Source organism: Gambusia affinis, linkage group LG16, assembly GCF_019740435.1.
Source record: "Gambusia affinis linkage group LG16, SWU_Gaff_1.0, whole genome shotgun sequence".
Lineage (NCBI taxonomy): Eukaryota > Metazoa > Chordata > Actinopteri > Cyprinodontiformes > Poeciliidae > Gambusia > Gambusia affinis.
The window spans coordinates 19,379,476-19,393,857 of record NC_057883.1 but is presented as its reverse complement, the minus strand read 5'-3'; the positions used below and the strand labels follow the sequence as shown (position 1 = coordinate 19,393,857).

Sequence of the window (14,382 nt, the reverse complement as noted above, 5' to 3'; positions counted from 1 at the left end):
TACCTGTTGCTATCACAAATTCATGTTGAAATTTGAACTCAAGGTTTGTGAGACTTTTCCACTTAATATTCCACCTCCCAGGATACTTCTGGGTAAAGTTTAAAACTAGGACCTGGTGTTCAGGAGGCGATTTGTTTTCAGAGGGAAACTCCGATAAGTATAAAGATTAAATCTCAATTAACTTAATCTAAACTAAGAACCTAGAAGTAAACCAAAGGGATTCCACTTATCCCATGAGTAGGGAAACGTTTTTGTCTATTTTGAACCAACAATTGATCGAGACATACAGTATGCCTCAATCAATGAACCTACTTCATGACCAAGTTGCAGGTAGCATGTAAAGGCCAGTTTCTATCCTTACAAATCCCTGAATGTCACCCATTCCATTGGATTGACAAAATAATATGCACCCTCGCTTTATGCCAGCAGATTGAAATAAAACATAAAGGAAAGGATGTGGGGTGCATTTGGACTCCCCCCTTCTCTCTTTTTAATCAGAGGAGGAAGACTGACATGTCCAATCATAACAAAACATCAGCTGGTAAATGGGCCTTCGCAATCACTGTCAGCCAGCCTCCATTAGAGAGACCCCCTTTCCTGGACATCAATCAACGCTTTATGGACCGCTTCCTTCATTCATTATTTAATTACAACACTTTCTTTATTTATTTAACAACTGAAGACTTTTGGTGCGGCTTAATCACTTCTTTGTTGGCAATCACATTTTTCCGTCTTGTTTTTATCTGTTTTTTTTCCCTTCCTTCTTTTATCGTTTTTTGGGTAATAACTTTGTTCTTCTGTTCTGTCCCCAGTGAATAAAAGCACAGAGAACAACAGTGCTGGTCCTGTCAGCTCCAAGCACGACTGCTGCAAGCTCAAAGCAGAACCGTCAAAGCAGACTGTGACACATTTGATCAATTTTGAATGTGTTAAAAGTGATCTTCTAAACAGCGCCGTTCTGCTCTCCAGTTCCACAACACTCACTGAAAAGAAAACAGCATCCCTTCAAAAAGTGGCACGGCTTCTGCAGAAATCATATGCAAAATAGCAGAGTGTGGAAATGTGGAATTATTTCCTGAAATTAAGCCCATTAGCCATGAAATTATTTGCTTTCATTTAAGAAACCATGCAATCCAATTCGAGGTGGGACGAGCACACTACATCTCTTTCCAATTTCCCGCTGATCCTGTGGAACTGAAAAGAAGGTACGTGGGTCACCTAAGTATAGACATCAGGGATATATCCCACTGAGAATCAGATTGGAACGGTAGATTAGCAAGGCTTTATCAAGATTTTATTCAAATCTCCTCAGCAGCCAGTTAAGGTTTCTTTTTTTGTCATTTTTTTTCTCTGGGTAACACTTGAGCAAAGTTTCATTAAAGAACAAAAACTGAGCCCACAAAGCTGAATGCTATGGAAAAACACAGTCAATGAAAAAATATACCTTGTACATAACAGATTTAGTTGCAGTCCATTTATTCTGACAGCAAAATATTTTTATCCATCCATTGTCATTGTCTATGCCTGCTTATGGTATAGTTTTTGTTAAATTCCATGTGGTACTGTAATCAGCATTTCTGTTTGTCTTAGGTCACATATATCTTATCTATGGCCCAGTAAGGTGGATATGGTTTTATATAAATGAAAGAGGATGTTCTCACTTTTTGTACTGACTCTGATGAACATGTTTATAACAATGAAGCAGAAGGGAAGATGATTTTCATTCAGTCTGTAGATGCTTTTTCTCAAAACTGTTGCTACAACAATGAGGATATTGCTGTGGCTTTGGTCAAAGCACAAGCACACACAGGTGGCAATTCTGAAACTCATGCATGCACCAGTTCAAGCTTCATCTGCAGTGCATGGTCCTGTTACCAAATTTCCTTACCTTATCTGAGACGAAATATTTGAATCTACAATTGTTTTCTGGGTCTAGAAACAGCCTCATCTCACAGATTTGTTTTCATTTCAACATAAAATAGGATGTCAAAGGTTAGGAAAATCAGCCTTTAAAGCACATTCATGTTTACTACTGGTAAACATAAAGGTTAATATATATGGAAACGGGTTCAACAATAAAAACAGTAGAAGGTGTGCAAGTCTGAGGCACGCTGTGCTATCAAACCGTTAGCACAGGTGCTGCTCAGTCAACCTGTTGCCTTAAGCTGTGGTTTGCTGACACGGGAAGTTAATTCAGACATATGAGAAGACTAAACGAGTGCATGCATCCAGTTTACCAGCAAAACACATGCAGATAGGGGTTGATAAGCCGCATCCTGTGTCTGGGTGAGAGCGACCAGTGTGCCTTGATGTGCACATTCCGAGTTCCAGGGCCATGAGTGTTCGCTGCACACTAACGCTAGAGTTGCTCTGGAAGGAAACCAGAAGATTTCAAATCAGTTTATAAGTTTTTGGAAAAGTTTTATCTTGATTCAAGCATGATTACCAAATAATATTTTACTTCAGAAGTTATTGTTGTTATAATCTTTTATAATCTGTTGTTATAATTTTTTATTTGTATCCACAGGATAGTTTTTGCTATAGATAAAAGGTCAATTTTATCTATAACAGATACTGCCTTGAGCTGATCTATCCATTGTTTCTGTGCCACGTTACATATCCTCCCAAGAGATTTAAAGGCATCCCCAGGCCAGAAGGGGTACCCACTGAGCAATAAGTGTCATTGCTCAGTGTCATAGCACACACTTCACACTTCACATGATATGCAAAATTTTCAATTTCTGTGATATTTTGAACATCAAAAAACCTCTGGACACAACAGTTTTGGTTTATTTGAATACTGATGTAGCATAAAAGATAAAGGTTACATTTAGAGTTTAACTAATTATGACAGTTAAGAGCCAGAATTTTCAACAATTGTGTTACAGTATTTATTAATTAGCACAATATTTCACAGAAACTGAGTCTGTTTCATCAAGTAACATCAGAATTATGTTTCCAGAAATAAACTGAACTAAAGAAACAAAGTGTTAACTGACTTGAACAACTAGAAGCACTGCAACACGTCTTTAACACCTGCACGACCCCTAATCCCCTCACCCTTATTGTCTGGCATTCCCTTGTTCACAGAACATCCTCCGCCATAATCCCACCACCCCTTTCATATGCCTTAATCATGACCTGTTTTGGCCTCCTCTGGCTGAATAAAAAGGGATAATTGGCTATCATTGTCTTTCTGTTGTGCTGCGGTGGCAGTGACAGCAAAACGCAGGTGTCCAGATGCCCAGACCTCGGCTCTTAAGGCCTTAATTAGGGCAAACCTGAGGACTAGGAAAAGGCCAATTAGACCATAACACACAAACACAGCAGACAAAATATACTACTGCTTGCAGTTGTTAAAATATCTTATTTCTTTTTTTACTATTCAGATACGTAAAGACTAATTTCTTAGTCACAATAAACTAAATATTAACAGGTGTCGTTGTCTGAACTATACCTCCAGGGTCATTTCATGTGCAGCCATACTCTGTCTTTCTTGATCACGTGGCTCAAGTCCATTAAATGATATGTGTGTACAGAAAGAAAAAAAAAACCCTGAGGGAATAATTAATTAAATGCAATTTAAAAAGCATAACAGTGTATCACCATCATCTAGTGTCAGTGATATTCAAATGACCTGGTGTCTTATTTCTTTTCTCACTGTGAATTTGCATTGAGAATTCATTCAAATGCATCTTAGATTAATCAGAGCAAACGCTTCTGCATGCCATAAAAAAGGACCTTTTAGAATGGTAACCAAGCACCCGTACATGTATCTACATTATTCATGAGAGCGATTTGGATAATGCTGCCTCTGACTATTAGTCCCCTTATGGTGTGTTAACATGTATTAAGAGTGATTTGATGAGATGTGGATTCATAGGGAATGGGGCTGTCAATTACCACTGGAGTTAATAGGGTTGAGTGAGCAAATGGTGCGAGCAAATTTCATGCAGTTCGCACTCATGCAACATTAATGCGGATCTTTAGGAGCAAGACTTTGAAATCCCTGCATGTCCGCACAATGCACAACCTAGTAAAAGCTGCTACTAATCAATTATGAGAGTTGGAAGAGACAGTTCAGATGGTTTCCTAATGTGCATTAAGTTTTGAAAAGTTTCAGCTGCTCCACAGGTAACTGGATAAATGTCACAATAGGAAGAAAATACCAAATTGCTACAGCTGACATCCACGTAATTATGTCATAAAGGGGATATTTCTAACATATTTGAGAACATTGGTTGTGGTTTTTGCAACTTTTAATCACCTTTGTGTACTTTTGTTGGACAAATAACTATGGCAAACCAACCTAAACATATTTGCAAGTCATTGGGTGGATAACAAGGTGGTGCTTAAGGCTATAGGAAAGTCAAAAAAAGGGCATGCTCCAGGTTGCAACATTTATGCAAGTCAAAAGATTTACAATAATTAAGATGTTTCTTTGAATGGGATGTTTTGTTTTTTTCTTTTTTTCACGGTCTGTCAAATGTAATGCCACTCACAATAGGTTCTTATGTTCACTGAGTTCCATTCCACCTTAAACTCTACCCCTAAAAACCATTAATGTTTTAGTAAACCGACTTACTTATATACCATTCATCTAGTGTGGGCAGGACTTGGTCTTTCTTTTGGCTACATCAGCTTTTCCAAGAGGACAAGAACTTAATAACTTACTTAGCGAGTGTGAGGATATAACATGATCAATATAAAGCATCTGAAACTACCTTAACATTGAGCCCTTTCATGATTAGACAGATGTATAAGACATAAACTTGTGTTAAAATATGAGCTTGTCCAAGAGAAACAATTTCAGCAGAAAGTTAATTAGCAGACATTTGGATACAAGATTCCTTTTTGTGCTGCACAGTGGTACAGTTCTCACTTGCATTGAGATGGATTTGGGTTACAATTTTGGCTGCCGTCCTGTCGTAAAAACTATGCATGTTCTCCCTGGGCAAACATGGATTCTCTCAGGGTTTTCTGGTTCCTTCTCACCTTCATGTTAGGTATATTGGTCTCCCTCTCATTTGATTCTGTGAATGGATGACTGTTTTTTTAATGTATAGCAAGTATGTATTCGTTCACTAAATGAATGACATACACAATCTTAAACTGTGTTAGGGATTTGATACAAATAACTGCAGTTATTTCACTTTAATGCATTAAAATACAGTGCATTACACTGTTTTAGGTAGAAAAACCTTCAGTTTTGCCTTGTTACGCATTTCTCACTGAAGAATACAAAGCCTCACTAGTAACTAAGCTAAACTGACAAAAATTTCTTCAACATATTGAAAATTCTACGACATGAGAAGAAAATCTTATATGATAGCAACTGCTAAGGAGGCAAAGTTTCAAAAAGGACGTTGGAGGTAAATTATCCTTCATGAAAAGGGCAGAGGTCAGCAGAGATGCCTTACGGATTAGCTAGATTCCCCAATTGAGTTTGTCATCGCATGGCAAACTCAAGTGGGGAATCAAAGATCCTCAAAGTCTTTAAGCCTGATCTTTGGAAATCTTGTGCAGCAACAATTTATATGATGCAATTTTGTATGAAAAATTTTGTATAACCCTGAAAAGAAATCCATAATATGACTGCTGTTTAGAAAGGCATACTATGAAAGATTAGTCTTAATGTGTTAAGCATTTTCTTCCTTAATTAAATGCTACATATTAGTTATTTCCAGTCATTCAAGGAAAGGACTATTTGACTATTTTCCCAGTTTAAAAAGTAGTAAAAGCATCTGCAATCTCCATCAATAATGTGCGGAAAAATAAAGCATGTTTTAATAAAAACTAAAATAGAAAATTAATACAAAAATAAAAGACAAATACTTTATGACTACTTAATAACTGAGCTTCCTTGGGGCACACACACGACCCCGTTAACAAGCCATGTGATTGGCTAAGGATCGTTTCATCTTTACTGTCCTTTTTGAGGCTTCCTTGAAAGGACAGTTGTACTACGCTATCATGCTAATCTTTTGCCAGCCGAATATGATGCTTATCTTAATAATGACCATCAAAAGTTTATTTTAATGCTGAGATCGGCACTGGCACTCGTCCCCTGGGGAAGGACTTCTTAGAGATTGGAGCTGCTAGATTTTATCCAGTTTTGCGGTTATCAGATCTGCTGCAGAGAAAGTGACTTCCCAAACTGGGTTTACTGGAGTAGAGTGTGGAAGGAAACCATGTAGAGAGCAGGTATGAATAACACTGTGCACACATTGCTGAAAGTGCACTCTGAGGTGCTGCTTTCTTTTCAGTTAAATCTCTAAAATGCAGCTCACTCTTACGATAGAAGTGGGTTTTAGAGATCACATCTCTTTATCTACATGGCTAACACCATGGCTTGAACCAAAGATTTCCCCTCCATTCCCCACCCCTTCATTACACACATTTTGTTCAAACAATATGGCATCAGAGATTTGGAGACCTGATCAAACCAGTTTGCGCTAGATGGAAACCATATTCCATCACATTGTATCAGATAATCTTGTAAAAACAGTGGAAGAGCCCGAATGCCCGAGGCAAAAACAATTTAAGCCGCAGCAGCAAAGGCCCTTCAGTCGGCGAGGAGCCCTAAATTAACAAATTAAAGTGTGAAGTCCTCTGCTAAAGTTTTAGAGGAGGCATTCTAGTGGCTTGTGTAGCTTGCAAAATGACTTTTCAGTTACGACCCATTAGGTAATTAGCTAAAGCCTCACAGGGAAGCAATTTGCATTAAAAATACAAACATAGAACAATACAAACCTGAAAGCATCCTTTAATTATTTTTACATGGACAATTACAGATAACATACATGTGCTGTGCGTAGAATTCCCATGATAAGCATTCATTTTAATACCCTAATGATGGAAATGATCTTGGATAGGAAGCTGTCAATTCAATTTAAATAAAAAAATAAGCTAAACTATAGCATTAAACTTTTGTTCATGACATATTTTAGGGGAAAAAGCAACTTATACCCATTGTGTATTTATGAGCCAGACCATCAGAGATGCATTGCAGAGCCAGAGTTATTAAGCTAAACTAAGTGAATTACCCTGATGAATGAGCAGCAACAGACACCTGACATACTTGGGTTTATCGAGCAGATCCACATGGCTTCAGATGAAACCTTTTGTAAGTGAGTGCAAGAGAAAAGAACAGAAACCAAAGGAGTGGGAACAGGATGGAATGGAAAAAGATGAGAAGAGGAGAAGGCCTATTTATCAGTCTAATTATGAGAGACAGATCAGAGGCCCCAGCGCATAGCAGGATGGTCTGAGTCAGGGAAAAGAGTCCAGCCAGTCACACTGAATATTAATAGAAAGATGAGAGAAGGGGGAAGCATTTTATTAGAGAGACTAATGGTGGGTGTGAGTAAACCTCTTTTCCAATATCTGAGTTGCTCTGACCTCTCTCATCTTTTGGCCTCTTTTGAATAGAGCAGCTCTGAGATAAGATGGACCACTGCAGGGCGACCTTCTCGGATTTCAATATGAGACACCAGATCTTAACCCTGCCTACACTAGAGAGAAGAATATGAGGCCAAACTGGGAGCTGGACAGAGTTTGAATAATGATCTGAAGGATCCTTTGAAATTTAAAATAATGACAGCTGTATGCAGAATTGTTTGTTCGCTCTGCATGAAGTTCACCTTTATTTCTTCCATGTTCACGTTTATACTTCTGTGCACCTTTTCTAAGGTTAGAAAGGTTGCTGAAGTCCGACTTAAAAAGGCAATGAAGTATTTTTAGCTACTGAAGAAAGACTCCAGATGGAACAGAATCTACTGCTCACTCAGAGGCCAAGCTTAAACTGAAAAGATGTACCTTCCAGCTCTAGTATGGACCCTCACGCAGTGGAAGCATGGATTGTGTTCAAATGTGTTATTAAAAATTATCTTAAAACAAAGACAAATAGGAGTCATTCAGTTTGCTGTCAGCAAAAAACCCTGAAGTGTTTTTTTGCTGAGGTTGAATTAAGTCCTTTAGCAATGTTTCTTTTTCACTTTTGGGCAACATGCCTGACTTCAAGACCACATCCTTCTCAGGTACGTCCATGTGTTTTTTACCAAGACAATTAAAAATCATATTCTGCACACATTCCAAAGGCATCACGGAGGATGAAGAGAATAAATTACTAAGCTGGGCTGCCTTCAAGCCTAATCTTATCCGAATAGAAACCATCAGAGAATTTAGAAACCAAAATGTTCTTGCTTTTACTGTCGGAGGAATGCATGTTAAAATAAGCACTAAAATGATTCTTTCTGCAGATGTTCTGAAGGATATCTTCCCTGTAGTAGAGTAGAAGATGTTTGCAAGAAAAAGTGAAAGGTGATATAAGTGTAAAGGTTATCACAACTGTGCAGCAATGTACAGCTTACATACTTTAACGAATAAATGGTATCTTAAACTGTTTCTAGCACTTTTGCCAAATCTTCTAATCCAAACTAAGCACAAACATGTACTTTAGTTTTAGTTTTTCATGTTGATATCTGTATTCTGATGAAGATGATAACAACTGAATAGCTATTTTAGTCAGGCCAGATCTATTCAGTGTCTTCAGGAGTAAACCACGGATTCAACCTGTCATGGTGCTGGTTTCTTAATGTTCCCACAGTGTCTTTCCCATTTGACCGAATGATCCTGCTACATAGCTCCAACCCTCAGGCCTCCTCTCCATAATTGCTGCAGTTCCACCACAAATTTATACAAGATTATAAACAGAGTGAGGAAGAAATTGAAATGCAATATCTTAATTGAGGACATTTACTGGGAGCATCTGCATTTTCATCAATAAAACTCCCTCCACCGGTGGCGTGCACCTTGTCGCTTTTCTCCCTGTCTGACTGACCTCAATTTGTGGACTTCATCCAAAGGTGGACAGATATCTGCCCTTGTAGTCTGGGAAGTAATTACCAGTGTTGCCGCCTCTTCCTTGGGGAGGGAAGATGTGACGCCTCGGCCAACGTTCCCATTTGGAGTTGGGCCAGTTATTTCCTGTGGAATCAGACAGCATTAACCTCTTGGATGCAGATCCATTCGGCTGTAAATTAGCAACTAATTAGAAGGTGTTTGTCATCTTACAGAAAAGCTGCTGATGAAAAAAAGATCAATAAATTACAATACATATAACAATATGCAAAAGAGCTACAGTGGACTGGCACAGCTTTAACTTTTAGTTTAAGGGAAATTGGTCACAGCCATTTTTCCAATGAGAAATGGTAAGTAGTATTCTTGGTATATTGGTCTTGAATGATGTTAATGATTGTGTTGTCTAAGCAAATAAACTGGTACAGCCTGTACCAGTTTCTCTCAATCCATTATGAAGGGGGTGGACATCCATGACTCTGTTTTAAGAACAGGACATAGGTGGCCATTACACAATTACATATTTGAGTTAATCATCAATGGTGTATGACAACTGAAAAAATGAGCTAAAGAAATACGAAATGGGATTTGTAGAAGAACCTTAAAAATATAGAACTGGTGGTTGAGGGACCAAGTTAATCAATCCTAGGGATATCTTACCCATTATTTTTTGTCTGTGATCATGATTCCAGCTGATTTGAAGATCCTGCTTAGTCTCAAAAAGATTTTGGCATCTTTTTGACTGACACAACCAGATTTCTCAGTTGTGTATTAGTTAAGTTGAAGTCATCACGAAAATGTTTGTTTTCCTCAACAGTCCACTTGATCATATTACTTAGTGGAAGCATATTCAGAAGCACCAGATAGCTTTGTTCTGCCGATCACTTAATTGGAAAAGCATCTGCCGCGAAGGAAAAGCTGAGATCCGGTGTATAAATTATCCGCCAACAGGGATTACCCAGTGACAGTGAAAGTCTCTTGTTGTTTGTGTTTGTAGGTGAGCAGGTGAGATGGATTACAAGTAGGAGGTGTAATACACAAGTTCTATTGTCTTCCTAGAAGAATAAGTATTCCCTTTTGTCCTGCAGGCCTGTGACAAAGTGGTTCAGTTTGTGTTTACCACTTGTCCCTTATTGCTATTTCTGATTCTTTTAATCTTGTATAGTTGGTCATAATGCTTTAGTCTAAGAATTACACTTGCAACTTGCTTCACTCACTAGCCTGGATTTATTTGTGGAAGAATTGCTTTGCAGTTTACATCTATGTTTATATTTTTGTAAAAGTTAACACTTTTGGACCATTAGATGAATATGAATGTTTCTTTTATGGTAAGCTACGTGTTTTTCTCTTTTACTCACCATTGCTTGTCCATTTTAGATGCTGTATTCTGAGCAGGTTCATAGAAAGTGGCCGGCCCAGCATTTTCTGCTTACATAGCTGTATGGCACTGTTTGCATCACTAGGTTCTACCAAATAGAGGGTTTTATTTTTTGTATTGATTGTTTTTCTTTTTTCCTTAAAGGAACATTTTGAGTTGCCCTGTATTAAATGCTTTATTTTGCAGACCATTTAGTTATGTAAATGAGTTTGTAATTTAGATTAATAATATTATTCCTGTTTCTCTGTCTAGATTTTGTTGTTTGGCTTGACCTGCTCAATTATGGTATGGTCTAATAAAGTGCTGGTGTGTTGCCAGTTTGGTGAGAGACCATTAAGACTTCAAATGCTCTAGATCAGGGGTCTCAAACTCCAGTCCTCGAGGGCCGCAGTCCTGCAACTTTTAGATGTGCCTCTGCTGCACCACACCTGAATAGAATAATTAGGTCATTAGCAAGGCTCTGGAGAACTGATCTACACAAGGAGAAGGTGATTAAGCCATTTCATTCCAGTGTTTTGTACCTGTGGCTAGTGATGGGCAAATGAAGCCTCATGAAGCAATGAAGCTTCCGGCCCATTGCTTTGCCCAAAAGTTCATTACTCGATGCTTCATTCATTTCTCACTAGTGACATCTGCTGGTGAAGCTGTGGCCTTGTTACTCAGACAGATATATTTAAAAACAATTAGTAAATGCAATATTGTCACAAAGTTTTTGTCAAACTCACATTTAGTAACAGGAGAGTCAATTAAATCCTATTTAACTAATCTTTTTTAGTTATTAAAATTATTTGTTGCCAATCCTAGTGGCTGTTTTCTTCTGTCATTGACTGATTTAACAGTAGACATTGTTTTGGTGTACTCGGAGTCCAGTGCTTGTTGGGGCAGACAGTTTTCTTTGAGTTTTGATTTGCCTTCTGAAAAACTTTCTATTGGCTCTCTGATCTGATCCCTTATATTTTTACTCATAAGCCAGAATTTTACTCGTCCAACAGCTTTAAGTCTGTTTCTGCTGTGCAAGACTGATATATTTTTGCTGAACAAAGAAATGGTGAAAATTTCAAGAAGGTGAAAATTTTAGAGGTGAAGGGTTTAATTATTGTTATTTAAGAATATTGTGAGTGAATCATCTCAAAGTATTCCCTGATGTCAGATTTTTTCTTCTTGCTGGCTCCATTTCAATCAAGTTTATTTGTGTAGCACATTTCAGCAACGATGCAATGTCAAAATGTTTTACTTAATAAATACACATAAATATAAAGTCATAAAATATGCCACAATAAAACCATTGAGAAAACTGGTAAAACATTACATTTTGATGAGTGTCATCATCAAAATCATTAATACACATGAACTATAAAAGGTTCCTTTTATTTGCCACTTATGAAGACAATGCTCCACTCATGCGATCAAGCAGCGGCTCATCACGCTTTTATTTTGAAAACCGACACGCAAAATGAAGCAGTCACGTGACCCATGCAAAGCGGGGCTTCATCGGACACGCCCCCTTATTACTCGGTACAAGCCTCGAAGCCTGGCTTCAGATAGCCCATCACTACCTGTGGCACATCTAAAAACTGCAAGTCTGCAGCCCTCGAGGACTGGAGTTTGAGACCCCTGCTCTAGATCAGCGGTGCTCAAGTCCAGTCCTCGAGAGCTACCGTCCTGCAACTTTTAGATGTATCTTTACTCCAACCGATCAGTCAGCTCTGAACAGACCTGCTAACGAGCCATTCATTTGATTCAGGTGTGTTGGAGCAGGGAAGCATCTGAAAGTTGCAGGATGGTAGCTCTTGAGCACCCCGGACTAGATGGATGTCAGAGACTACAAAAATGCTAAATAATAAAATCCCCAAAAAAACCTGGAACTGGTGGCTGATATTGTTTTTTTTTTTTGTTAACCTGTTCTGACCATTTGACTACACTACCTCACAACGTCAATGCATAATTATAATCAAAGACCCCATCTACCTTCTTCTCTTTTTTTCATGGCATTTACCTTACTCTGAACAGAGAAATTATGTAGCACGTTAAAAGACAAATGATATTTGTTCTTATAAGTCCATATATTTTCAAACCGTTTATCACATTTATGAATTGAATAGCCTCATTAAGCTTGATCATGCGGACACCCTGCAGGCCAATCAGTGACAGGATACAGCTCTAAAGTTTTTTGTCTCCATGTTGGACTTTTGGCTTAACGTTCGTGGCCTCGGGTTTGAAATTGTTGACCTTTAGCTCAGACGCCTCCTGCCAGGCCAATCAGTGAAAATCTGCAACACGTCGAAGTGCACCAGCATAATATACCATTAACGCTTGTTTTTTTCATCCATTTTTTTTTTCAAACTGCTGCCTGGGATCATTTCCTGTAAAAACATTGACATTTAATCAGAGCGCCCTCGTTGGGTCAATCAGTTTGAGAGTTGTTTCAAGTCACCAGAATCAAAGCTATTCTAGAAGGTCTATTATCTTTTTTAAGCGTTTTTTTGTTTTTTTTGGAGGGGATGGGGGGGTTGCAGAAAAAATTGTGAAAAAATATTGTTGGGATTTCTTTGTATTCTCAGACCAGCAATGCCTAATTTGATCAACTTTATATTGCTGTGCAAAAAATTGCCTTATTTGCAGTTTGCTGAAACAAGCTTTAACTCCACACATATATCTAAATCAATGTCATACATGCTGAATGAGGATCTTCATTGTGTATCTTTGTTTATTTTTTGTTATGTCTGTTTTTTCATGGTAGCTTGGCTAAAAAAGACAGGAATGCTTAGCATACAGTGAGATTTATTCTGTGTGTATGTGTTATTGTTTTGATGTTGTCACGTTTTCCATCCACAAACTTGGAACCATGTTGGAAGGAGCCTGAAGGTTTTGTTGCAGTGGAGTCGGAGTTGAAGTTAAGCATTCAGCTTGAATGGGTAAATCGGGAAAGTAAAATGTGTTCCATGAAATTGCAGAAACAGAAAGAGTAAGTCCAACGAATGTGAGTATCTTATCTGGTCACCAATAGATGGACAGTGAAGAAATGAAGTGTGTTGTAGTGAGTTAGTCTGTCTCAATGCTGAAAACCTACATCCATTTATTTTGTTATGCTTCAGAGACATTAAGATGTATAAATTCATTCTGGAAGGACATTTTATTGATCACATTTATATTTTAAACACAACACTTACTCCAACTTGGTTGCCCCTTGTCACTAATTCTGCTTGCGGTGTTTGTGGACAGGATCTCAATGCGCAACTGTGGAAAGGAGTAAGCATGAAAGAAGATATGGCATGAAAGGAAAAGAAAGACTGAAACGAAGGATGCAGGCGAACTGCAACAAGAAAAGACTCGTAAACATCATCTCTTCTCTGTTCCTGAGCTTCCTCTTTTGCTCTCCGTTATCTGATGAGTCTTGCTCAGCCTGTCATGGCTGACTGATTGAGGCAGCCAGTCACCGCTTCACCACCCCCAACCCTCCCCTCCTCCTGCACTACCTGATGTAAATAACCTCCCTGCTGGTTCAAGGTGGGACGTCACTTCGACTCCATTAGTTTATTTTATTACCACAGAAAGGCTGGACTTGGAGCGTTTGTATGAAGGGAGAAAGAAGGGTGTGGGGGTGTCTTACATAGAGACTGAGGCAGTGAGGATGGAGATGGGCAAGAGAGATTAGGATAGACAGAGGAAGAGCTAGTGAGAAATAATGCAGGATGATAGAAAGAAGCAATCTGCAGGAGACAGACAGACCTGAAAAAACAAAAGGGATGGCTTAAGTTGATGTCAGATGGTGTGGTTGTTACGCCTGAGTTTTATATAAAGACACAAAGTCTTTGTTTCTTAAAAATATGAATAACATATGGATATTTTTCATACCATAAACACATAAAAATATGCTTCCTGCTGCTAATGTTACAATTCTTTTACATGATCGAGTGTTTATTTTATGACATCGAAGTTTTTCCCAGTGTCTTCTACACGCAGATGTTTTGGTTTGGTGTTCACTTTTCACCACCTTGGGACAAAAATCCCTTCCATAGCGAAGTTCTGCTGGTGATGTGGGCTTAAGCTTCTCCAGTGGTGCATTTTGAAGAAGCTCAATGTCTTTTTAAGGACCAATATGAGCCTCTTATTGCCTCTGAAATTGCCTGCAGATCTGAGAGCTT

The 14,382-nt window shown here is 38.4% G+C and overlaps 1 long non-coding RNA gene across 1 annotated transcript in view; it reads right to left on the bottom strand.

Moving 5' to 3' along the window:
* Positions 1-10,249, bottom strand: part of LOC122845992 — a 125,752-nt gene extending 115,503 nt beyond the window's left edge. Inside the window, exons 1-2 of the long non-coding RNA XR_006373177.1 lie at positions 10,218-10,249; positions 8,908-8,988 (exon numbers count right to left, since the gene is read on the bottom strand). This is a non-coding gene — a long non-coding RNA (uncharacterized LOC122845992). The remainder of the gene's footprint in view (positions 1-8,907; positions 8,989-10,217) is intronic.
* Positions 10,250-14,382: the final 4,133 nt, after the last annotated feature.